The sequence below is a fragment of the Leptodactylus fuscus genome, chromosome 7 (genome assembly GCF_031893055.1).
Source record: "Leptodactylus fuscus isolate aLepFus1 chromosome 7, aLepFus1.hap2, whole genome shotgun sequence".
NCBI classification, from domain to species: Eukaryota; Metazoa; Chordata; class Amphibia; order Anura; family Leptodactylidae; genus Leptodactylus; species Leptodactylus fuscus.
Genome location: NC_134271.1, coordinates 52,356,119 through 52,383,246, shown reverse-complemented (window position 1 = coordinate 52,383,246; position 27,128 = coordinate 52,356,119). Strand labels below are relative to the sequence as shown.

The 27,128-nt window shown below is 39.4% G+C and overlaps 1 protein-coding gene across 1 annotated transcript in view; it reads right to left on the bottom strand.

The window, feature by feature from the left end:
- The window catches only part of MAF (MAF bZIP transcription factor), a 55,565-nt gene that overhangs the window by 10,208 nt on the left and 18,229 nt on the right, over positions 1–27,128 (bottom strand). The gene's annotated exons all lie outside the window — the stretch shown is intronic.

The following is a 27,128-nucleotide window of genomic DNA, read 5'->3' as shown; positions in this document are numbered from 1 at the left end:
ATATCCTGCTTCAGTCCACGTTACCCTGAGTCACTACAATAATATGAAGAGTTAACTTGAGCAAGTGTTTTAGTTTTTTCAAGCTATAAACAAGTAGGTAGCATAAACCTAACCTCATGGTTTCTGCAAGTCTGAAGAGATTAATTCTGTTTCTGGTGTCACATGTAAGATCACAGCAGATGGGATAGATGGTTCTGAAGTTAGAGAGGCTCAACCATCCTCACCCCTGGGGAAGGTGATACACTGGGTCAGCTGGGAACACAGCTTGTAAACGCAGTATGTGGCTATATTTTTCTGTGCCGCTTCCTTAACCCACAATCCGTTATTCTATCCTATCCCAACTCGGCTGCCTTTCCTGACGTACTTAGCACTGTAACTCACTCTGAAAATGACCTCTCCAAAATAGTATCTCAGTGCTAGATTCAAGAGCATTACGTAAAGGCTTCACCTGCCAGCAACATGAGCAGCAGGACTGCACGGAACTGAAGATGTTCCTACTGACAAGTTAACTCTGCCATTATCATTGGCACGGCTTAAGGAACATTTCCACCTAAAATCCAAAATCAACAGCGAACATGAGTTGTTGGTCTGTTCTCTGTCAAGTAGTCAGACTTCTACTTAGCCCCCCCTTAGATATATTTGTTTGTTCTGTTCAGAGACGGAATGCAACACTCCTGGGTCCCAATACAAAATCTGTAAGAGGGCCTTCATCTATCATGTGCCATATAATACTGGTGTTTATCTACATGGCAGTAGGGGTGTAACTTTAGAGGGTCCAGAGGGTACGGTTGCACCTGAACCCTGAAGCTTTGGGAGGCCTGCAAGGTGACCAGTACTATAAATGATACATTAAAGTTGGGGGCCTGGTACAGGTTTGGCATTGGGTCCAAAAGCTTCATGTTATACCCCTGCATAGCAGAGAGAGGGATCCCGACTCATGAGCCCCTTTTATGAGTGTAAGGGGGCGTTCACACTACTGTCATTGTCCGTCAGCTAGTGTCCGTTCCTAGTGTCCGCTCAAAATCTTGCACGGACAATAGCAGCGGACACTAGCTGTGTCCGTGACACTTGTCATTCACTTAAATGGCGATCGGGTGCGTTCTATTGCACTCCGTGCCTGTCCTTAACTGTCCGTTTGTAAAGATGTCCGAATTTTCAAGCGGACAGAAAAAACCTACATGTCGGGTTTTTCTACAACTCATATCTAGTGTAAAAAAGTTGCAAAACTTGCAACTGGCTATTCACACCACTTTCACAAAAAAATGCTAAATTAAAGGGGCATTCCCACCTCACATACTCAGCAGTCTTCACTCTTGTAAAATCTTCTTTCTTCCTGGTTTCTTGCATCATTTGGTGGGCGGGGTTTCACAGGCATCCTGTTGTTTAGCCCCGCCCCCAAATTCGCATGTAGCTCCGCCCACCCACATTGGACTATGAAGTACAGGCAGCAGCAACTCCATTCTGTGTTACATACAGAGACTGCCTGTCTCTGCCATAATGAACACAACTGAATTAGCTAGCCTGATAACTGGGAGAACAGAAGAAATGAAAGCAGCTCCTCTCCCCTATCTGCTAACAGGAAGCTAGGTCACGTGGTGTATACACAGGAATAGCTAGATACACAGGCTCGCTCCCTGCACTTAGCCCCTCCTCCCTCCCCCCTGAGAGCAGGCAGATACATCACTGGACTCATGAGCAGCTAAGTCAGGGCTGTGGCCACAAAGAATTGAATAAAGTAAGATAGTGGACAAACAAAGCAGTTTTGCTGAAGCAATGTATTTAGGAAAAGTCTTACATCCACATTAACAAGCAGTATAGATAGGATCCTTGTGATGGGACAACCCCTTTAAATATAATTTATGCCAGTTTACTGGGCCAAATGATCACTGAAATGTACGTCAGCTATACACTGATACAAGTGTGTGGCCCGTTGGAGGAGACAAGTGCCCCTCATCATAAATGAATGTAAAGACTAGCGTTAATATGCCAGTCTTCATAATTATGCTCCACTGAGAGAGAAGTAGTAATTTTCACAAATTACCCCGTTATTTTTTTTTTTCTTTGGGGGAGGGGGTTAGTAATTTTCTGCTATAGAAATTTTCTCCTCTGTAGTAGGATTCAGAACTGTATACACAAAAATACGCTTCATCAAAATAAAGTATTACCCGCTTTAGAAAATAAATGTTCTCTGCATAAATATTCTCTGCATGTCAGACAAGCCGTCACATACAGCAGCCACAGAATATGTCAGAGAGTAAACCTCGACACTATGAACTCACTCATTGCTGGGGAAAATGAAAGATATATGAAGGGTTACACTTCAACAGATAATTTGACAAGAGGCGCATGGTGATAAAGTAGCTATTGGAATAATTTATATATTTAAGGCTCATGGACACAGCCGAGCCCTGTGCACGGTCCCCGTCTGGCAGTACAGAGAGCTGGTATGGCAGTAAGTATGAGGCTGTATAGCCTGCATGCACTACCGCTCAGGCTCAATATGACTCCTATATAGAGAAATAGGAGCTGAATAACATCTCTGTATTCCTTTATATGAAATCAGCAGCTTACAGAGGTAGATTAGAGGGCTGATACACCTCTATAGTATAAAACACAGCTGTAAAAAAGCCATGTATATCCCTAAGGCTACCTCAAGATGGAGAGAAAAAAATCTGAAGTTGAAAATCTACAACATACTCATTTTTCTGTGAGGATGTTTTTCACCCCATCCACAGACACTGTAATGCAATTTGCTGGAGAAAATCCATATCAAAACCACAATTTAAAGCCTTATACTAGTATGAACATAGCCTGACTCACATACAACACACACAAACATATATATACCATATATATATATATATATATATATATATATATATATATATATATATATGTGTGTGTGTGTGTGTATATATATATATATATATATATATATATATATATAGTCACAATCCTCTGACAACCTCTGATGAGGAGGACTACACTGTCACCTCAAATGCAGAACATGGAAACATTGGAATGTGGCAGGACATAGCGTCCCCCTGTCATTCCTACCACAGCACAGAGACATTAGGGCCTTCACAGAAACCTTCCTGAATCTAAGTGTCAGTTTCAGGGTCAACTGGTTCAGATGTTTGGATGCCTTGGGAGGACATTCACTATCATGATACAGATGACACAAAGCTAATGAAAGAAATCAGGATTATATCTATTTGAAATTAAATTGATTTAATCATGAGGATACATAATGGCTTCTGAGGGGTAAGGACACTTAGGAAATACATAGGTCAATAAATTATATGTCATGGATAGAATTATTATTTAGTACGATTTGCATCGCTATTATTATTACTATTATTATTATTAGAAGTATCAGTAATAGTATTATTACTCTGTATCCCTGTCTTGACAGGTATAAATGGACTTGTACGTTGTTACTAATGTTATTCTCATTCTTTTAAAATTTTCAATACGATGGAATATTTAACTATGTATATCTTAGTCAGAAAACTACATAACTTCAGATATAAAATTGCATGATTATGTTTCATCTAATTTTTATAGATTTTTTACTAAAACTTTTGTAGAAAATATATGAATTAGGGGGTGCCAAGAATGTTCTCTACAGTACGGTACAATGGCCAGAGTATTTACAACAGTGAGAAGAATCTTTGTCTCGGGTGAATGAAAGCCTATGTACTACTCTGTAAAATTGTCTTATTATTATTATTATTATTATTATTCATAATAAATTATAATATTATATTTTTATCATAATCTAAAAAAATGCTATTTATTTTAATTTAAATAATATATAATTAATAGTTAATATATAGTATTTCGAATATACATATATGCTGGGAGCAAAGATAATAAACCACTTTATATATATACAGTCCTATGAAAAAGTTTGGGCACCCCTACTAATCTTAATCATTTTTAGTTCTAAATATTTTGGTGTTTGCAGCAGCCATTTCAGTTTGATACATCTAATAACTGATGGACACAGTAATATTTCAGGATTGAAATGAGGTTTATTGTACTAACAGAAAATGTGCAATATGCATTAAACCAAAATGTGACTGGTGCAAAAGTATGGGCACCTCAACAGAAAAGTGACATTAATATTTAGTAGATTCTCCTTTTGTAAAGATAACAGCCTCTAGTCGCTTCCTGTAGCTTTTAATCAGTTCCTGGATCCTGGATGAAGGGATTTTGGACCATTCCTCTTTACAAAACAATTCAAGTTCAGTTAAGTTTGATGGTCGCCGAGCATGGACAGCTTCAAATCATCCCACAGATGTTCAATGATATTCAGGTCTGGGGACTGGGATGGCCATTCCAGAACATTGTAATTGTTCCTCTGCATGAATGCCTGAGTCGATTTGGAGCGGTGTTTTGGATCATTGTCTTGCTGAAATATCCATCCCCGGCGTAACTTCAACTTCGTCACTGATTCTTGAACATTATTCTCAAGAATCTGCTGATACTGAGTGGAATCCATGCGACCCTCAACTTTAACAAGATTCCCAGTGTCGGCATTGGCCACACAGCCCCAGAGCATGATGGAACCTCCACCAAATTTTACAGTGGGTAGCAAGTGTTTTTCTTGGAATGCTGTTTTTTTTGGACTCCATGCATAACGCCTTTTTGTATGACCAAACAACTCAATCTTTGTTTCATCAGTCCACAGGACCTTCTTCAAAAATGAAGCTGGCATGTTCAAATGTGCTTTTGCATACCTCAGGTGACTCTGTTTGTGGCGTGCTTGCAGAAACGGCTTCTTTCTCATCACTCTCCCATACAGCTTCTCCTTGTGCAAAGTGCGCTGTATTGTTGACCGATGCACAGTGACACCATCTGCAGCAAGATGATGCTGCAGCTCTTTGGAGGTGGTCTGTGGATTGTCCTTGACTCTTCTCACCATTCTTCTTCTCTGCCTTTCTGATATTTTTCTTGGCCTGCCACTTCTGGGCTTAACAAGAACTGTCCCTGTGGTCTTCCATTTCCTACTATGTTCCTCACAGTGGAAACTGACAGGTTAAATCTCTGAGACAACTTTTTGTATCCTTCCCCTGAACAACTATGTTGAACAATCTTTGTTTTCAGATCATTTGAGAGCGGGCTGTCCATGCTCGGCGACCATCAAACTTAACTGCACTTGAATTATTTTGTAAAGAGGAATTGTCCAAAATACGTTCATCCAGGATCCAGGAACTGATTAAAAGCTACAGGAAGCGACTAGAGGCTGTTATCTTTGCAAAAGAAGGAGCTACTAAATATTAATGTCACTTTTCTGTTGAGGTGCCCATACTTTTGCACCGGTCAAATTTTGGTTTAATGCAAATTGCTCTTTTTCTGTTAGTACAATAAACCTAATTTCAAACCTGAAATATTACTGTGTCCATCAGTTATTAGATATATCAAACTGAAATGGCTGTTGCAAACACCAAAATATTTAGAACTAAAAATGATTAAGATTAATAGGGGTGCCCAAACTTTTTCATAGGACTGTATATATATATATATATATATATATATATATATATATATATATATATATATATCATGGCATCAACTTTTTTATATTAACATGTTACATAGAAGTATGATGGTAAGTTCATACTACCTTTACTACAGTCTTTCACTGTCATCCATAATAGGATGAGAGCAATGGACATTCATGGAAGTAGACACGAAGCCCCCTCCATCTGCATCCAGTCCCATTGACTACATTGTAAAAATCTTGATGGATACTTTCTACCATCATGTGAATTTATTTTAGTAGTCTTACATGCAGAACTTTTTCTTCTGTCAGGAAAGTAGAAAACCTAATCTTGTGTTCTGTTTTTACATGGATGTGAATACAGACAGACAGACACCAGACAGAGGGGTCTCCACCTACATCGGTCATTTAACATCCATTGCTCTCCACTTGTGATAAATGAGAGCAACGGACATAAAACCTAGCCTTATTTTCATATGCTTACATATAGAGAATAGGCAGTAAATATTCACTAACGTAATACGTAGAAAGTAATATAATGTTTTCTGTTATCAGTCATTTTAGAATTGGGAAAGTTTAACTACAATGTTCTGCAACAGGATGACTGTCAGTCTACAGAAAATTCAACTTTCTAATGTGTTTCATTTATTGTTTCATTTCCTCATGTTTCCTAAAGCTCTGCTTGTTGTCAGTGAATCCAAACATTGTTGACATCTAGGGAGTAATAACTCAGACAGACCGAAACCTTCAGCTGCAGGGTTGGTACAATGTATGCAATCTGGGCTATCTTTAGTGAGCTAAACATAGCAGTTAAATACAGCAGCAGCACAAAATATCTTCTGTCCCAATGGTCTGCTGCGATGTGTCAGCGCAGGTATGAGCAACTAGAGAAATTTCTATAAATGAGGACATCTATTATGGCATAATAGCGAGAGAAACACATAAGAAGTATAACAAGACCATTGATCAGTGCTGTGATGGTAAGAACAGTCACAGAGATAATGTATGAATCCACAGAGGAAAAGCACCTTCACATACAGCGGACTAAATACGATATAGCCAAACCTGCATTATATGGGGCTACAAATTGTGCACAAAATCTCAAGAAAAACAGTGTGGGAGAGAGAAAATGTAACAGAGAATAGATGAATGAATAAGAATAAATGAAAAAAAAAAAATAACAATAGTTATAATAAAAATAATAATAGTGATAATAACAATATGAATATATAATAATAAAATAATAATAATATAGAAATTTAATTTTGAATGTAGTACTGATTTCAATAAATGGTAAATACATTTGATATTTGGGTCATGTAAAAATCCCTTCTTAGGCTAGTTTTGCATCTGTGCTTGTATTTCCGCTACATCTTTTTACAAGTGTGACATTTTTTTTTTTTTTTTTTGCTTTTTTTTTTAATCGAATCTGCCATAAAAGACTCCTAATGGAGACTATGATGCAAACGTCATCCTAGCCTTAAAGGGGTTTACCCATTAACATAACAATATTTAAATTAAAAATTAAATGTTTTATTAAAACATAAGTGATTACAAATTTTGTAGATTATTAAAGATTTTCTTTAACATCTAAGTGATGAGAGTCTTGTTTTGATCCGTTGCTATGCAGGAACTTTCTATTGTCTAGCATCCAGCTATGACTTCCTTATGGACAGGTTATCAGGCAGGGTCACTACATGTATGAGAAGATAACCCGGCCACAATAACTACCAGGCATTCATGGCATTCATTGTCACATCCATTGGCATCACATTAGTACAAGAGAAAGTTGAAAGATCTAAAAAAATTTTTACTATTTATATTTCCAAAAAATGGTTTAACTTTTAATTGCCTACAAATTAAATATGTTTAAGAGAAAACTAATTTAACTGTCATTTTAGTGAACTTCTGCATTTCTTAGTGATACATCAGAATCAATCAGGATCTGGGTGCTGAAGTCACCACCAATTGATAAAATGGAGGTGCAGAGGAGCCAAGTAAATTGGATGGCATTTCAGAAGTTTGCTAAAAAAAAGGGTTGGTCCAAGTTTAATTTTATACACTTTCCACAGAATAGGGAATAATATACTGATCAGTGGGGGTCTGCACCCCGGTCTGAACGTGGCGGCAGGCCAAGTGTGCACACTGCCACTCACTGTCTCCCATTTACTGTCTATGGGACTGCTGGAGAAAGCTGAACACAGTGCTCATCTATAGTCCTATGAATGTCCAGTGAATGTAATGACAGTGCGAATGGTTGTTCAGCCACTCCATTCAGAGGTGGGAATAGGACCCCCATTTCTGTGATCAGTAAGAGTTCCAGCTGCCAGTCCCCCATGATTAGCATGTTATTCCCTATTCTGTGGAGCCTGTGGATAAAATCGTGGCCAACCCCTTTAAGGCTATGTTCATAACTACATTATAGGCTCTATTAGGATCCTCTATCACAGATTCTGTTAAATATATTAAGGCTAACAAGGCAAAAATTGTATTACATTTATAAACCACCTGGCCAGCATTATTACATGCTTTCCTAATAGTTAATAGTTTAAGTGCAGGACTATTTTATTGCAAAATTCACATCTGTGCATAAACACATGTATATCAGACATAGCAGAGCTACAATAAGTGCTCACAATACCCCATACCACATTACTATCAGGGGTGAACATATACTGTATGTGGTGCATCCTGGGCAGTTGCACAGAGGCCCCACAGGTCGGGGGGGGGGGGGGGGCTATCACATTAACAGCAGCTTTCTATTGTCTATTAGAATGTGTCTGAATCCATAAAATAATGAACTTTATAGCTAACTATTACTATAGTTTGGTAAACATACAGAGGGCCCTCAGCTTGATGATTTACATTTCTCCATCTTTTCAAAGTACAGTTTCTATTATGAACTTCTTTTTTTCTCCATATTTGCTCCATTAATAACCCTATTATAAAATGTAAAAAACAGAATAAATCATATACACACATACATATTAACTATATGGGATTCTAGTAAGGGTTGTAGGATAAAATGTGGGGCCTGCAGAGTGGATCTGCTTTTGTCTCCATCCACTGCATAGTTCTGGCAGCTGCTAAGAACAGTTGATTGCGGTGGGGATGCTGAGTGATGGACACCCACCAATATATTGATGACCTATTGATCACCTAACCTAATAGATCATCAGTATCAAAAACTTTTAATTTTCTGCATAGATTTTCTCCCATGATAAAAATGCTTTGTTCTTAACCTAGCCTAGACTCACTTTGAACAAGAGAAGTGTTGTATGGAGTTGTCACGTTCTACAAAAGAAGCTATTTAGATACAAATTCACCTTGCTACATCTGTATATACAATTTATAGAATAATGTATCCAGTGGCATAACTGGGAATGGCTGAGCCCCAAGGTGAACATTTGACATAGAGCCCCTCCCCTTAACCCCGACCCATCCCCCTTCCTGCACAAACCGCATTCCTGCACACACTATTATGCCCCATAGTGGCCCCTACATACATTATCATGCCGCATAGTGGCCGCTGCATACACTATTATGCTCCATAGTGGCCCCTGCACACAGTATTATGCCCCACAGTGGCCCCTGCACACAGTATTATGCCCCAAAGTGGCCCCTGCACACACTATTATGCCCTATAGTGGCTCCTGCACACACCATTATTCCCCATAGTGGCCCCTTCACGCATTATTATGCCCCAGAGTAGAATGATAGCAGTGTTTGTCGGGTTCGCGGGCCTGCGGCCATACATATCGATACCCGCTTCTGCACACAGCCGCATCAGCAGAAGAGGAAGCATAGGGCAGCCGTGAGCAGGAGCGGGGATTGGTAAGTAAATAAGGCCCGTTACCTGCAGGAGTTACTCCCCGAAGACCCAAAGATAGCTCTGGAAGACAGACAAAGTGAGTATTATTTCTTTCTTTTATTTTGTACTTTACTGTGGTGGTAACAAGGGGATATGACACTATGTGAGGGCCCCATGGGGGCAGTAGACTGTGTAGAAGTCACAAGGAAACATTATACAGTGGGGGCCACAAGGGAGAATTATACTGTGTGGGGTCCACTTTAGGAAATGATATTCAGGATTTTATACTGAGTGTTTCCTACAAGGTGGAATTATACTGTACAGGGGCCAATGTGAGGACATTATACTATACATGGGCCAAAAGGGGGCATTGTATTGTGTGGGGCACTAAGGGGGCATTACACTGTATGGCAGCAGTGAAGGGATATTGTTCTATGTGGGAACTCTAAGTGTGCATTATACTGTGTGGGTGTCTCAGACTCCAAACATATACCTACCACATATACACTTATCTACATACTTAGCCCTCATGTGCTTTATTCTGGCACATAAGGATTATGAAATCCACTGAATGCAGAGACTGATATGAGTGATTAGACTCTTTGTACAGGGCTACATAATACATTGGTGCTATATAATATTTTATTCCACTTACATTTTATTCAGCTGCCTAGCAGTAATTTATAGGAAACTTCCCTCTCCATTTCATGCATAAGCTGTGCAGCACCTGACCTGGGTATTATAATGTTCTTCAGCAGCTGGAACACAAAACTGGGATATTCACTGCAGCTGCAAAAGGACATCTTTTTTTAGGCTGGAATCACACATGCAGTTTTTTTCCATTTTGGTTTATCTAAATACAGGAGTGGAGAAAAATACCTATTTTTTTAATACTAATTCCTTGTTTTTCAATCCACACCTGAAAAAAACAGCATCAAAAACTCCATTAAAAAAAGTGTTCTACTACGGCCGTGCCTCTTTGGCTGCAGTCGCAGGCCTCATAGAAAGTACAGCACCTACCGATTTAGAGTTTTGACATGCCATGGTGGAATATTATCGAGTGGGGAAGATTCCTGACTAATATTTAGACAGTGCAATCTTAAGTTGGCCATACACTTAAGTTAGCTGTCATTCGATAGCTGTCTTTCAGCCAACAGCTATCTTGTCTGATTTTCCCACACAGATGCAGAGAAGCGCATGTGCACTGAACAGGAAAAGGGGAGAAAATCACTGCCATAGTCCTCCGACAGAGGCTTATACCACCGAGAACAAAAGATCAGGCAGACCAAATCCTGCCTGAACCTTACCTCCCTCTAAGTCTGCCATCTGGAGGGTGCGCATGCACACAAGATGGTTGGTCAAATCTGTGAAAATTGGTACGTTCGGCCTATACACCAGTTTTCTGGCAAGACTTCCCCAATGACCGCTACAGATCAGTCAAGAAGTATTCAGCATAGGAGAAGGAATCTTTTCGCAGAAATCTATTGTAATCAAATATGGAAAATGACAGCAATTTACCCAAATTTATTGATGCTCATAAAGGACACTGGATTTGCAAAAAATATTGTCAAAGCAGTTTGGTCTACACATGTCAGTAAAAAATGTCCTTTATATAATATAGCCTAGAAATAATAATATGTAATAATAACACAATTCCAATAATAATAAAATAATAATAAGGATTTAATAGTTTGAGATACCAATGCCTGAGAGGTGCAGAGTACGTATACTTATAGGGTTAAGGCTTTATGTCCCTTGTCAGGATAAGACACTGGCAGAAAGCTGTGATATCTAAAGTAATAAAAATATTGCTAATGGAAAATACAATATTATATAATAATACAAAAATAATGATATAAATAAATATATAAATAATAACGTATAATAGGAGAAATGTGTCCCATAAGGTTACAAAGAGTTAACACGTCTTTCTTACTATCGATTGTTTATGAAAGGATACACATAACGAAATGTAGACCGAAAAAAAAAAAATCTAGCGGCCGTGAAAGCTGTGAATACTCATATACCCTGGTGCATCTACCTTTAGAAGCGGCAATAAAACACAACAAGCTGAAAATTATCTTAGGAATAAAAATGTACATGATAAAACTCTTCATTCAAAACTAATTGTGAAGCATTTGCTGTCTTTTATTAAATTAGAGAGAGAAGATGAAATAAATATTTTATACCGTCGGCTGCAAAGTGGGAAAATACCGCGTGTTTGGGATTTTAGTGCCCTCAGAGTGAGGAAATTTATTTGCAGCGAGTGGAAAATAGACAGCGTGCATAAAATCCAGCAGATTCCCTCTAGTCAAATTATTTATCAAGTTAACAAGGGAGGGACCCTGCTAGTGACAACAGGCCAGAAAGGAGACGACAAGCCTTTATATTTTACCTCTGGGTTAGGCAGCCTGTAAAACCGCCACCTGACAAGCACAATGCATAAACATCTCTGTGCAAACAAGCTGTATTGTTATAGAAGGGACACAAAGCCCACATGTATCTTCCCTGTCCACAACCGGAAAGCAGCCAGACAGTAACTGAAGTGCCACAATCGGCGCCAAACTCAATGAGACGTAATTTGCGGCTTCATAAGCGTGGTTACAACGTATCCACAGTCTCCATCTTATTTTTAGCTGCCTCGCAACCACTGGAAACCATAATGCATTATACCGAGATGCTAAGAAGACAAGGCTGACAATTAAAAGGCCTCATCATTCTTGTGATAATCAACTGAGCTGGATGCCACCGAATCGCTTCATTCAGACCTCAAATGAAGTAGAAAAAAAACAAATCGAAAAATAAAAAAATTCTATTGTCTATCTCGTATCTATCTAGAAACGAAAAAGCAGAGCACTGTGTGAATCTATCTATCTATCTATCTATCTATCTATCTATCTATCTATCTATCTATCTCCCTATCAATCTAGAAAAATAGATTATCTACTATTGAGGGATCCTTGGATCTGCACCCATTAACCCTGAGAAGGTTGTATATATATATATATATATATATATATATATATATATATATATGTATATTTATATATTATCTACCTCCTATCTATCTATCTATCTATCCATCCATCTATCTCCTATCTATCTATCTATCTATCTATCTATCTATCTATCTATCCATCCATCTATCTCCTATCTATCTATCTATCTATCTATCTATCTATCTATCTGTCTGTCTGTCCGTCCGTCCGTCCGTCCGTCCGTCCGTCCGTCCGTCTATCTATCTATCTATCTATCTATCTATCTATCTATCATCTATCTCCTATCTATCTATCTATCTATCTATCTATCTATCTATCTATCATCTATCTATCTATCTATCTATCTATCTATCTATCTCATATCTATCTATCTATCTATCTATCTATCTATCATCTATCTCCTATCTATCAATCTATCTATCTATCTATCTATCTATCTATCTATCTATCTATCTATCTCCTATCTATCTATCTATCTATCTATCTATCTATCTATCTATCTATCTCCTATCTATCTATCTATCTATCTATCTATCTATCTATCTATCTATCTATCTCCTATCTATCTATATCTATCTATCTATCTATCTATCTATCTATCTATCTATCTATCTATCTATCTATCTATCTATCTATCTATCTATCTATCTCTTGTATCTATCTATCTATCTATCTATCTATCTATCTATCTATCTATCTATCTATCTATCATCTATATCATATCAGATCCTTTGGGGTTTCAGCTGAAAGACCCTCACTTAGAGAAGATGTGACAAACCCTATTTTGGTGATGAGTGGGTTAAAAAACCCCAGAAATCTCATGACTGATAAGTATAAGAAAGAACGGTACATTGCTGATAGATAATACCTCACAATTATAAATGGACGATATAAATGTAAGTAGTCTAGTTATGATTTATCACATTTCCAACAAAATCTCTGATTTTTAGACACAACCCTTAATGCTAGGCCACACTGTTCTCTATTTTAGGCACATCCTCTTGCTATGCTGCTCACAAAAATGGCCTAACACTGGATGTGCCAATTTACACTAAAAATGTGCCAGATTTAGACCCTTTTTATACCACCCTGTATATTAGTAAGTCAATTGTTGGTCATTTTCATTGATTACAGCTTCAATAGATTTCTTCATAGCGATCTGTAATGGTTCAGATGATAACAGTATATGTGCTTTTTAAGGAATCTCCTCATATATTGCGAAAACTATGTCCAAAAGTAGGACCTAAAGATAACATTTCCTACATAACCTTCATTTAGTACAATATACAATGTACTATATAAATATGAATTCACATATAATAATAATAATTGTGAACCCTACTTGGGAGAATGAGTAATGACAATATCTGTAAAGTGCTGTATATACAGTATATGTTTGCTTCATATAAAAATAAATAATGCTGTATGTAATACAGTAGATATGGCCGTTATCTAGATATGGCAACACACTTAATAGAATCTGTCAGTCCATCCCCTGGACCAATTCTCAGACTATTAGATTAATATTATAATAATCTATAATGGATTATTGAGATTTCTGTGTATGTCTTACACATAGGTATCCTGTCCCTCTCCCTACAGAACTACAGACACCAGCATGCTGAGGCTATACACCGCGCTACGTTCCTATTCTCCATTTGTCCATACAGCCAGCAGTAAATATGTGGCTGAAGATGATTTTGATGTGCAGCCAGTAAAACTTCCATTAATTCTTTGATTATTTTCTCTATTCCATCCTTACTTGTCTATATGTCAGACATTGATTTATTGGGAGGATTTCAGCATTTCAATGTGTATATTTTGCTGTCTCAGAGGATTGGTTTCCAATAGCAGCCAAAAAAACAATGGAGCGTCACTTGCCAAAGAATAATAAAATGTATATTACCAGTTTACTATAATTAAGACTTGTAGTTCTTGTACCAGGCCGGGAATCCTGCCAAGGTTCAATGTTGTTACTCTTGTGTCATTATTTCAGGGACATTGCCATGGGGCCAGTGTTATAATTGTATGTGTAACCTTAGCTATCAACGTATTATTATTATTCTAAGGAAGCAGGTATATAAATTATTATACAAGTATATGCCAAATAAAGTCATCAAGGCAACCCCCTTCTCTAACAACAGCTGATCGGTACAGGTCTGGCTCCTGGGACCTCTGGCGATTAGCCTTTATTATTGGGATGGGATTGTTTCAAGCAGGCACAAATTTCCCCTAAGACCATGTATACAGGTGAAACCAATCTATCAGACATGTCATGTCTAGTACTGTTCCTTACTTATGTGGCAGAAAGGCCTCAGCACCCCATAAAACTATATCTTACGTCACGTTATTATTACCCTATAGAGAGTTAAGAGCATGCCGCATATGACACAGAGTAGCGTCCACCTTATCAGTTCATATCATTGCTATTATTGAAATTTATTATTGAGAAACACTCTCTCTCTCTCTCTCTCTCTCTCTATATATATATATGATATCTTGTGAAGATAGTTGTTCATCTACATGGCACTATGCAGAGATGTAAGGGATTTTCCAGGGATTTGATATTGAAGACGTATATTTAGCATCTGGCACCCACACTGATCAGCTGTATTCAGCAGCCATCGGCTCCAGAGACAGCTGAGAACAGTTGATTGGTGGGGGTGCTGGGTGTCAGACCCTACAATGTAATATATAGAGACAGATAAATAATATCACAAGCCCAGAAAACCCTTTAGGCTAAGGCCCCACATAGCAAGCTGCAGCTAAAAAGAACTGCGGAAAAGACCACTGCAGAAATGCATGGGATTAGCCAAAATCTCATCAACTTTGCAGGTACTGTTACAAAGGGAGTATTAACACCATGGGGCCTTGGACTTATTAAATTTTATTCTAATGTTGAAAAAAAAATCACACAGTACAAATTAAGGCTGGTTCACATCTGCGTTCGGGCCATTCTGTTCCCCTGTCCTGCAAGCAGCACTTTTCTCTCCACATTTTTCGTGCAGAAACCGAGTGAAAGCTACATGGATCTCATAGTCTATGGGGTCTTCAGGTTTCCTAAAGTAACCACTTTTTTATGTGGATTAGGTTTCCCCAAGCAGACCACCAAACGAAACCCATGTGTAGATATCAACTGTACCTATCCTGACATGTTAATTTATGCTTCAGGTTTCCACCATTGCCTTCAACCTTTGTATCACATAGCGGGATACCCACAGTAATTACAGAAGGGATGCCGCTGCATAACCTAGCCCATTTCAGGTGTTTTTTACGGTTGCAAATTTCACAGTAACCTACTACTGATTTTTTTCAGATTCAAAATTAGTAGCAGTGCTGTTCCAATCTGACAATCTGGCCTCTGGCCTTATGCACATTCTGTTCCACTCCATTTCTGATGGCCACGTGCCATCCGTTTTGCATCCGTTTGTAACTGTCAGTGAAAAAAACAGATGAATTTTATTGGTCTTCTTTTTTACCCAACCCACTGATCCATTTTAATAGACATCAATTCATTTTGCATCAGCTGAAAATGGATCCATTACTACCGTGAAAATGGACAATGATAGAGCATGTCAGTCATTAAAAACAGTTACACTTGGTTCACATCTGCGTCGGTAATCCATTCAGGGGCGTCTGAACACATTTGCAAGCGGTGTGCAGTGAGAGCACATGGACCCCATAGACTATAATGGGGTCTGTGTGCATGCCGCAAGATCTCTGTGCGGAACATGCAGACATGAAAGTAGATTATGAAATACTTTCCTGTTCGCATGTTCCTTGCGGAGATCTCGTGGCAAGCACACGGACTCCATTATAGTCTATGGGGTCCATGTGCTTTCACTGCACACCGCTTGCAAATGCGTTTGGTATTCCATTTAGGGAGCCCCATGCAGACTCCCCCGAACGCATTACCGACGCAGATGTGAACGAGGCCTTAGTCAAAATAACAGACATGTGAATAGAGGCATTGGATTCAATGTGTTCTCAAAATGACCAAGTAATGAATGTTGCAAAAATGACCATCAGACATGTGAATAAGGCCTTAGCAGCATTGGCGATGGTGGATGCGTCAAGGACACAGTTACACCATTGATAGTGACTATGCTAGGTCCTGCCCATAACTCCATTAAACCAGGGGCTTGTCTAAAGGTCCTATTAGATAGGGCAATTTAGCAGGGGATGAACGCTCATACAAGCACTTGTTCCCAATATTCAGCCTGCTTAATAGTGCCCACAATCACCCGATGACCAAGTATTTGTGTGTTCACCGGGTGATCTGCTGATGTCAGCAGGACAAAAAAAATCATTGTTCATTGGCAGCACATCACCCTGCGTAATAAGGACAGCGCTGCTGGCAAACAATGTAAGCACATGCCAAGGGAATGATCGCTCTAGCTCTACATCGGCCTGTGTAATGAGGCCAGGGCTGATCGGTGCTCATTAAAAAAAAAAAAAGTGTAATAAGTGTAATACCACCTTTAGGAAGAGCTTACAGAGACAATACTTTGCTGCAGTAAAGTACTGTGCCAATGGACTAGACCTGCAGTGCTACAATCCACCCTATGTATGTGCAGTGCTGAATGCTTGGAATTAGATAAAGTACTTGTATTTTGTCAATTTGTGTATATGTAAATTGTCTATGCCTATAGCATTTCTCTAAAAAATTCAACTTCCATTATATGCTGAAAGGCATATTCTTCCTGCAGGCCATGATCACATTACAGATCCATATTTTACGTAACAATAATGGCCTCACACAAGTCTCTGTGACATGTTCCATCACATATGTAATCATATGGCAGCACAAGGAACGCCTATGGCTCAGTAATTTGCACCCATTGCCATTCCGTGAAGGATTTAATCTCACAAAAGTTACAGTGTCTTGGGTATTTTATTAACAAAACAAAAAATATGGGTGAACAATAGGCCTCTCCCAGATGGGGGGTGAATGGAGTTATGGAAAGACACACAAAAAAAAAATCAAATAATATTCTAAAAAATGAAATATATCCTTAATAAGAGCTGTGACATCTATGACTACAATGTATGGGGCCTCCAGAAATAGATCTTTAAATCTTAATTGCAATGAAAGTCATCTCACCTATTAGCATGACATGGAAATTACATTATGATCAGGGCTTCTAACTCAACTTGTGCAGCTCCACTAACACCCCGCTGCAGGTTGTCACCGAGACAGATCATTTTAACTCTTCTGTCTCAGTCCACCATATATCTAAACTATGAGTTTGCATAAATGTTCTGATGAAAGTGTTCATTTGATCAACAGTATGAATAAATCTGATTTATCCTCTTGGTAAGTGTTTCATCTCAATTTGTGCTTTTAATAAATGTGTAGTCAAGGACCGGAACAGCCGGTCTAAATCACTTTCAGGCAGTTACTCTGGCAGGGAGAACACAGTAGAGAGTACATCTTTCTAAGGAATAAATGCAAAAAAAGGAAAAAAAATCAAACAAATACGTATAGAAAATTATTAACATGGCATTACTTTGGTCCTGGGGCCTCATGTCATTTTTTATCTACAGAGATTCTGTAAAAAAGGAAGTATAGATCAAGGGTACGGGAGCCCATTGGGTAAGGAGAGTCAGTAATAGTGTCGTATATGGTTAAGGCTGGACATGTACATTATACTGTTAGCAGATCTTACAGGTATCTACAATATCTAATGACCTGTATTTGGGCGGTCCAATTGTAAGAGATGTCTTCTGGAAACAAGGATGGGGCATGTTGTATTTTGGCATGTTCCACCATACAGTGTAGACAAATGGAGCCTTGTTGTTTCATACTGACACTATGCAGTGCTGACCCCTAAACTGTCTATACACATTAGATTAATTCTCCTACTTCACCCCCAATGTCAGGGGAGATAAGGATACAGAAGCTAGATTTCAGCTACCTCTTCCTTTTGTGCTTTGGGAGATAAGTCTCAGTCAGAGATATCTGGCAGTAAGTTTCTCACCTCTCTGTTTAGAACATACACATGTTCGGCCGACAGCTATTTGTTGCATATGGCCAGATTTAGTATCATATAGTAGTGAACCATTTTTGTATAGTGAAAGTTAGACTTTGCAATGTTTTAAAATACCTAAGCCTTAAAGATGGAAGTGTTTAGGATGAAATGGAGGCAACTGGGAGGTAAATAGCTCTAGGGTAGTAGAGGCCATGGGGCACTTTATGATCTGCCCGTGCACCTCAAAACGTTGCAATCACAACCAACTTATGTTCAGTTAGGGTCAATAATCTGTCCTATAATATCCATGGTGCCATGATTAGCCTTTTTTTTTTTTGCAATTTAAAGGGACCACTCAACCAGACAACCACTTCCACCATATTCATCTTTCACCACCGTGTTACAGAGCACATTATAGTGATAAACAACTCGAAGTCTTATGGAAATGAGGCAGTTGGTGAACCGGGGGCAGGCACTGGACTCCAGGAACATTGCTTTTGACACTCAGACATCTCCTGACTGTACCAAACCAGGCAGTGAGAGATGATCTCAGTGCCATGACATCACCCATCTCACTTGAGCAATAAGAGTAATGTTCCTAGAGCTGTTATTATGGAGAAACATAGTTGCCATAGAAGTTGGTTGCAAAAGTGTCCAATATCCATTCCAAACAACATTGTCAACCATAGCCCACTATGTATTCAACTGTGGCCTTAATTTCCTTGAATATCATGTCTCAAAATGCCATATGGATTGCCCTACTTTGGCCACTGATATTGTCTATCATAATCCATATGTAGTTTTAACAGCTGTAGATGTAGCACTCAAACCTAGGCCCTGGTGTCTATTAGAGATGAGCGAACACTAAAATGTTCGAGGTTCGAAATTCGATTCGAACAGCCGCTCACTGTTCGAGTGTTCGAATGGGTTTCGAACCCCATTATAGTCTATGGGGAACATAAACTCGTTAAGGGGGAAACCCAAATTCGTGTCTGGAGGGTCACCAAGTCCACTATGACACCCCAGGAAATGATACCAACACCCTGGAATGACACTGGGACAGCAGGGGAAGCATGTCTGGGGGCATAAAAGTCACTTTATTTCATGGAAATCCCTGTCAGTTTGCGATTTTCGCAAGCTAACTTTTCCCCATAGAAATGCATTGGCCAGTGCTGATTGGCCAGAGTACGGAACTCGACCAATCAGCGCTGGCTCTGCTGGAGGAGGCGGAGTCTAAGATCGCTCCACACCAGTCTCCATTCAGGTCCGACCTTAGACTCCGCCTCCTCCGGCAGAGCCAGCGCTGATTGGCCGAAGGCTGGCCAATGCATTCCTATGCGAATGCAGAGACTTAGCAGTGCTGAGTCAGTTTTGCTCAACTACACATCTGATGCACACTCGGCACTGCTACATCAGATGTAGCAATCTGATGTAGCAGAGCCGAGGGTGCACTAGAACCCCTGTGCAAACTCAGTTCACGCTAATAGAATGCATTGGCCAGCGCTGATTGGCCAATGCATTCTATTAGCCCGATGAAGTAGAGCTGAATGTGTGTGCTAAGCACACACATTCAGCACTGCTTCATCACGCCAATACAATGCATTAGCCAGTGCTGATTGGCCAGAGTACGGAATTCGGCCAATCAGCGCTGGCTCTGCTGGAGGAGGCGGAGTCTAAGGTCGGACCTGAATGGAGACTGGTGTGGAGCGATCTTAGACTCCGCCTCCTCCAGCAGAGCCAGCGCTGATTGGCCGAATTCCGTACTCTGGCCAATCAGCGCTGGCCAATGCATTCTATTAGCCCGATGAAGTAGAGCTGAATGTGTGTGCTAAGCACACACATTCAGCTCTACTTCATCGGGCTAATAGAATGCATTGGCGAATCAGTGCTGGCCAATGCATTCTATTAGCTTGATGAAGCAGAGTGTGCACAAGGGTTCAAGCGCACCCTCGGCTCTGATGTCATTTGTGTCTGACGTCTCTGACGTCACATGACCCAGGCCAGCTTCCCGGGTCATGTGACGTCTGACGTCATTAAAGCTGGACAAGAGCGGACAGGACAGCCGACAGGAACAGGTAAGCAACTGTCTCTGTTCTTTTAATGGTTTTAATCCCCCGGGTCTCCGATTATTATACTCTGGGGTCTTTTCAGACCCTAGAGTATAATAAATGTTTATAGGTGTCCACAGTGGGACATATGGGGACACTATGGGGGATAATACTGTGTGTGCAGGGGCACTATAGGGGTTAATACTGTGTGTAGGGGACAATATGGGGGATAATACTGTGTGCAGGGGCACTATAGGGGTTAATACTGTGTGTACATTGGACACTATAGGGGTTAATAATACTGTGTGCATTGGACACTATAGGGGTTAATACTGTGTGTGCATTGGACACTATAGGGGTTAATAATACTGTGTGTGCAGGGGACACTATAGGGGTAAATACTGTGTGTGCAGGGGACACTATGGGGGATAATACTGTGTGCATTGGACACTATAGGGGTTAATACTGTGTGTGCATTGGACACTATAGGGGTTAATACTGTGTGTACATTGGACACTATAGGGGTTAATACTGTGTGTGCATTGGACACTATAGGGGTTAATACTGTGTGTGCAGGGGACACTATAGGGGTTAATACTGTGTGTGCAGGGGACACTATAGGGGTTAATACTGTGTGTAGGGGACAATATGGGGGATAATACTGTGTGCAGGGGCACGGGCACTATAGGGGTTAATAATATAGGGGTTAATAATACTGTGTGCATTGGACACTATAGGGGTTAATAATACTGTGTGCATTGGACACTATAGGGGTTAATACTGTGTGTGCATTGGACACTATAGGGGTTAATAATACTGTGTGTGCAGGGGACACTATAGGGGTAAATACTGTGTGTGCAGGGGACACTATGGGGGATAATACTGTGTGCATTGGACACTATAGGGGTTAATACTGTGTGTGCATTGGACACTATAGGGGTTAATACTGTGTGTGCATTGGACACTATAGGGGTTAATACTGTGTGTGCAGGGGACACTATAGGGGTTAATACTGTGTGTGCAGGGGACACTATAGGGGTTAATACTGTGTGTGCAGGGGACACTATAGGGGTTAATACTGTGTGCATTGGACACTATAGGGGTTAATACTGTGTGTGCAGGGGACACTATTGGGGATAATACTGTGTGCAGGGCTTACTAAGGGACATAATAGAGTGCGGAGGAGGGGGTCAGTCGAGGTCTTCGGCATCGGTTTGGGGAGGGGGGGCCCCATGTCAAAAGTTCGCCACGGGGCCCCGCCATTCCTAGTTACGCCACTGGCTCACTACATCACTTGATAAGTTCTTTGAGGGGTGCGGTTTTCAAAACGGGGTCACTTTCTAGAGGTTTCCACCTCAAGGGCTTTGTAAATGCGACATGGTTTCTGAAACTGGTCACAGCCAGATCTGCCCTCTAAAAGCTCCTTGGCGCGCCTTCCCTTCTGCGTCTCGCTGTGCGTCCATATATTAGTTTACACCCACAAGTGGGGTACTATGGTAGTCCAGAGAACTTGTATAACAAATTGTGGGATGCGTTTTCTCCTTTAACCCCTTGTGAATGTGCAAATTCTAGGGCTAAACAAAAATATTAGTAAAATAAAAATAAATTTGTAAATTTCACCTCCATTTTGTCTTAATTCCTGTTAAGCACTTATAGGGGTGAAATACTAGGTATATGTTGTTTTGGCTTATTTAAGGGGTGCAGTTTTGAAAATGGGGTGAATTATGGGGGGTTTTAATACAAGGGTCTTTCAAAACCCCTTCATAACTGGATTAGTCCCTTAAAAAATGGGGTTTAGAAATTTCTTGAAAATTTTGAATATAGTTGTTTCACTTGCAAATCTTATAACGTCTGTAAAAAATAGAAGGGTGACTAAAGTTTGATGCCGACATAAAGCAGAAATCTGGGACATGAGATATAATTTTGGCGGTCTGACTATCTGTATGCAATGCACATCCTATCAAACTTTATAAAATGCATATTTTTCAAAATTTCCACCAAATTTCCTATGTTTTCATAATTAAACACAAAACATATCAACCAAAATTTACCACTAACATGAAGTATAATGTGTTACAAAAAAACAATCTCAAAATCACTTTGGTAAGTTAAAGCGTTCCAAAGTTATTGCCACATAAAGTGACACATGTCAGTTTTGAAAAATCGAGCTTGGTCAGGAAGTCAAAAAGTGCCATTGGCGGGAAGGGGTTAAAAAATAAAAAAGCAAAACTGTGAAAACTTAGGAAAAACATGAAAAACATGAAAAAATAAAACCAACATATAAATAAGGCCCTTTTATCAGCAAAAATATGCAAAGACTATTTGAACAACACAAATTAAAAAAACAAACAAACAAAACATGTTACAGCCCTCAAAACCACACGCATAAAAAAAACAGAAAATGTATCTGGACCTAATCCAGGAAAACTGCCTGGTCCTGAAGTGGTTAAATACATTATCTACTTTCTGTAATTCCACTGTTACCAATATAGAATATATTAAACAATTAAACGTTGTGTATTTGGCACTTGGGCCCCTGGACAATGCTATTAGGGGCTATGCAGCCATTTTACTGTAGATGTAATTATTCCTTGTCCCATTGTAAAGCCTGCGACAAGACCCCCACCTACTATGTATCCTATGTAATACAGGTGTAATCTCATGTGGCAGGGGGGCTTTGGGTGCCACTGTTACCGCTGTCCCTTTGTAGCTACCCTGTACTTCAGATGGCAACCTTGAGCGCTTTGGGACCTTCATTGTCAGATAGTAATAAAGAGTTGGGTAAGGGGGTGCAAGAGATGGAAATTCGCCCTATATGGGATATTGTATGTTCTGAGATCCGTAATTCACACTGGCAATCTCACAAGCCCAATTATACTAAGTAAGATGTCATACTGTTTAATTACATGTTGTGCCTTTACATGCCCCCGCATTTATTATTTGCGCCGATATACATGCACATATGGATGATGGTCATTAATAATTCCACAGTACAGTAAGTCTCAGCGCCTTCCAGTATAAACACATCAGATGACTTAAGGAAACAAACCCCTCATTTCTGGACCTTCCATTTCCCTCTTGAATTTCATCCTCTGACCAGAAGTTCATTGCCAGCTTTCCCTTCCCTGTCAGTCATCCACTGATGAAATTTGATTTTTCTTCCAATAGAAATACTACACAGAAGGCTGTGACTGGAAAATAATCCTTACTAGAAGTGTCCCTTAACTCTTTGTGGCCAGGCTTACTTACTAGTCATGTCCCTTAACCAGTGGAGTCCTGACTTAATTACTTAAGACCCTCTTAGTCCTCAGAAGCTATGTCTATTTGCTAGAAGGGTCTCTTAACCATTTGTGGCCTGGATTGTATGCAAGAATCGTCTTGGGCCTTCACAGTACACAGTTTACTGGACAGACAAATCCCTTACTCTTTCATGGACTTGCATTACTACATTGAATGTTCATGGCTCACTTACTAGAATTGTTCTCTACTTTTGTGGGCAGACACGATGTTGGTCAAGCTGGGCTGATTGCCCAGTGTATATTGGGGTGTCCTGATGGATTTTTCTTTTTGGATTTCAACATGGTAATCCTTTGTTATCGTGGGAAGGTGTTTGGCAGCTGCTTATTCCCCTCTACGATGAAGGTACATGCACTTGTCCAAGCATGCACGTGTATAAGAGAGTCAGGAATAACCAGTGTCATAAATATCGACAATTAAAGATATGGAAGGTTTACGGCACCTACACTCACCAGGAGAGCCCTTTAACATTTTATAGGTTACCTTTGATACTAGAAATGTCCCTGTACGAATAACATACTGAAATGTCCAGCAGCCCTTCATTTACTTTAACCCTTAATAGCCTTGCTCAGTCACTAGGTACACCTCTAAACCATCCAGGGCCTCCTTGCTTGATTTCTAGGTATATTCATTAACACATCAGGGCCTAAAGTTCATATTATAACTATCTCTTAACCTCTTGTGGCCAGGTACAAATTAGAATTGTCTCTGACTTCTTCATCATATAGCTTAGCACCTACCCCTTAACTCTATGAATTAGCTTATGCCTCGTTCACATCTGCGTTTGGTAATCCATTCGGAGAGTCTGCATGGGGACCCCCTGAATGGACTACCGAACGCACTGGCAAGCGGCGTGCAGTGAAAGCACACAGATCCCCATAGACTATAATGGGGTTCGTGTGCTTGTCGCGTGCTGTCCATATGAATCATGAGGACATGAAAGTAGATCATGAAGTACTATCCTGTCCGCATGTTCCGTGCGGGCAGCACGCAGAGAGCACACTGACCCCATTATAGTCTATGGGGTCTGTGTGCTTTCACTTTACACTGCTTGCAAGTGCGTTTCATATTCCATTGGGGGGGGGGGGGGCATACAGACTCCCCGAACGGATTACCAAACGCAGATGTGAACGAGGCATTAGATACTAGAAATCTCCTTCACCCCTTCATTCTACAGTTTACTTAATGGAAATGTTATTTAACCCTTCATGGTCTTGCTTAGTTTTTGCAATTGTCCCTTAATTAATAAAGCCCATAGTAATTTTGGCTGGCAGCATTACAGTCCTTTACATCCACAGTCATAAAACCCAACCCTATACTATTACCCTATAGGCCAATCATACAATAATCTTCAGGACAGTCTAAATATTTATAAAATAGATCAACAAATTTTGACAGACTGTATGTGGGTTATTGGTCATTTCCATGACAAAACATGACTAAAGCCTCATTCACATGTCTGTGGACAAGTGTGGTCCATTTCACGAACAGGACCTGTCTCAGCTCAATTGCAGGTGGTATTCTATCTATGGTTGATGCGATTTTCACGTCTGTGAAAAGCAGATCAACTTTTTATCTTCATTTTTCTATATTTTATATGTCTCTGGGTCCATGAAAAACTGATGACACGTGGATATTATCCTTTTTTCACAGATCCATTGACATCCTTGGTGTGATGCATCCGCAATGCATCAGCATCAGTAAAAAAGATATGCTTCCATTGCTTTTTCCATTGGTTGACCTACATTCAGTAAAAAAACACGGACATCTGATTAAACATGTTGAAATTAATGGGTACATATGGGGTCTGCAAAAAATGCAGACGTCACCCATACGTGATATACAGACATGTGAATGAGACCTAACGGCTGCAGCCCAATGATTATGTCCATGACCAATTTAATCCTACACGATCTGACTTTTATCAAACCCAGCGTACAAAGTGGTTAAATGGGACACAGTTTTTACCTACCTGTTTCTACTAATTCTGTAGCATTTGTCTGGAGATCTGTCTATCTATCTATCTATCTATCTATCTATCTATCTATCTATCTATCTATCTATCTATCTACCTATCTCTTGTATCTATCTATCTATCTATCTATCTATCTATCTATCTATCTATCTATCTATCTATCTATCTATCTATCTATCCATCCATCCATCCATCCATCCATCTATCTATCCATCCATCCATCCATCCATCCATTCATCCATCTATCTATCTGTCTATCTAAACAAACACACGCACATATTTATTCAATCACATAAAAATTAATATGGAACTTGATACAAAATGACATTGTCTAACTACTGTCTTCTATTTACTTGACAAATGTATCTGTGATGTAGGCTACTATCGGAGTAACCAACATCACCAGGCATGTTCACAGATATTAGCATTATCTACATTTTTTTTACCGTGATTTAAATATATGTAAGTTATTTATTTATTAACCTCATGAGCTTCAAGAAGGCCCTGAAGAATCACCTATCAGGAAGGCCTACAACCTCCAATAACACTACTGTCACCACACTGCCATCTGTACAGTCTCTCCCCTCACCTTCTGTCTCTATCCCCCTTCCCTCATAGACTGTAAGCCCTTGCGGGCAGGACCCTCTACCCCACTGTGCCAGTAGGTCATTGTTAGTATTGTATTTGTTTTGTATACTTTGTATACTGTATATAAACCCTCAATGTACAAACCATGTAATTCTATAATAATGTACAGCACCATGGAATTATATAATAATGTACAAACCATGTAATTCTATAATAATGTACAGCACCATGGAATTAATGGTGCTATATAAATAATAAGAATAAGAACAAGAATAATCTAGAATATAATATCTCCTCCGGTAAAAAAAAATGTAATGATGCCATAGTAAGTCCCTTGTATTAGCCATCATGGGGCTTTCTCTTGGATTTGTGAGTTATGCTATACATTTTAAGACTCAACAGGTTAATGACAACATTTTTATGTGGGTCAGTTTAGGATATGATCAAATAAATTCAATTATTATCAACCTATTCACACAATACTTAGCATTACAAGTCAATAGACAGATTTCTATCTATCTATCTATCTATCTATCTATCTATCTATCTATCTATCTATCTCCTATCTATCTATCTATCTATCATCTATCTATCTATCTATCTATCTATCTATCTATCTCTTCAATCATCTTTCTTAAAGACTACTAATATATCTTAACCACAGAAAATGATCAGCAGAGCATCACCCCAGTCTTAGGTAATGTATTGTAATGTCCTATATTACATGCTGTGCTGTTCTTTTTTTATACAATTTTACAGATGTAGCAATGTTGACTTTGTATAGTGTGCCAAGGATACGACAATGTGCTTTACTTGTTTCCCTAAGGACTGCAGCTAAATCTAAACTCTTTCTTTCTTTCTTTCTTTCTTTCTTTCTTTCTTTCTTTCTTTCTTTCTTTCTTTCTTTCTTTCTTTTCTTTCTTTCCCAT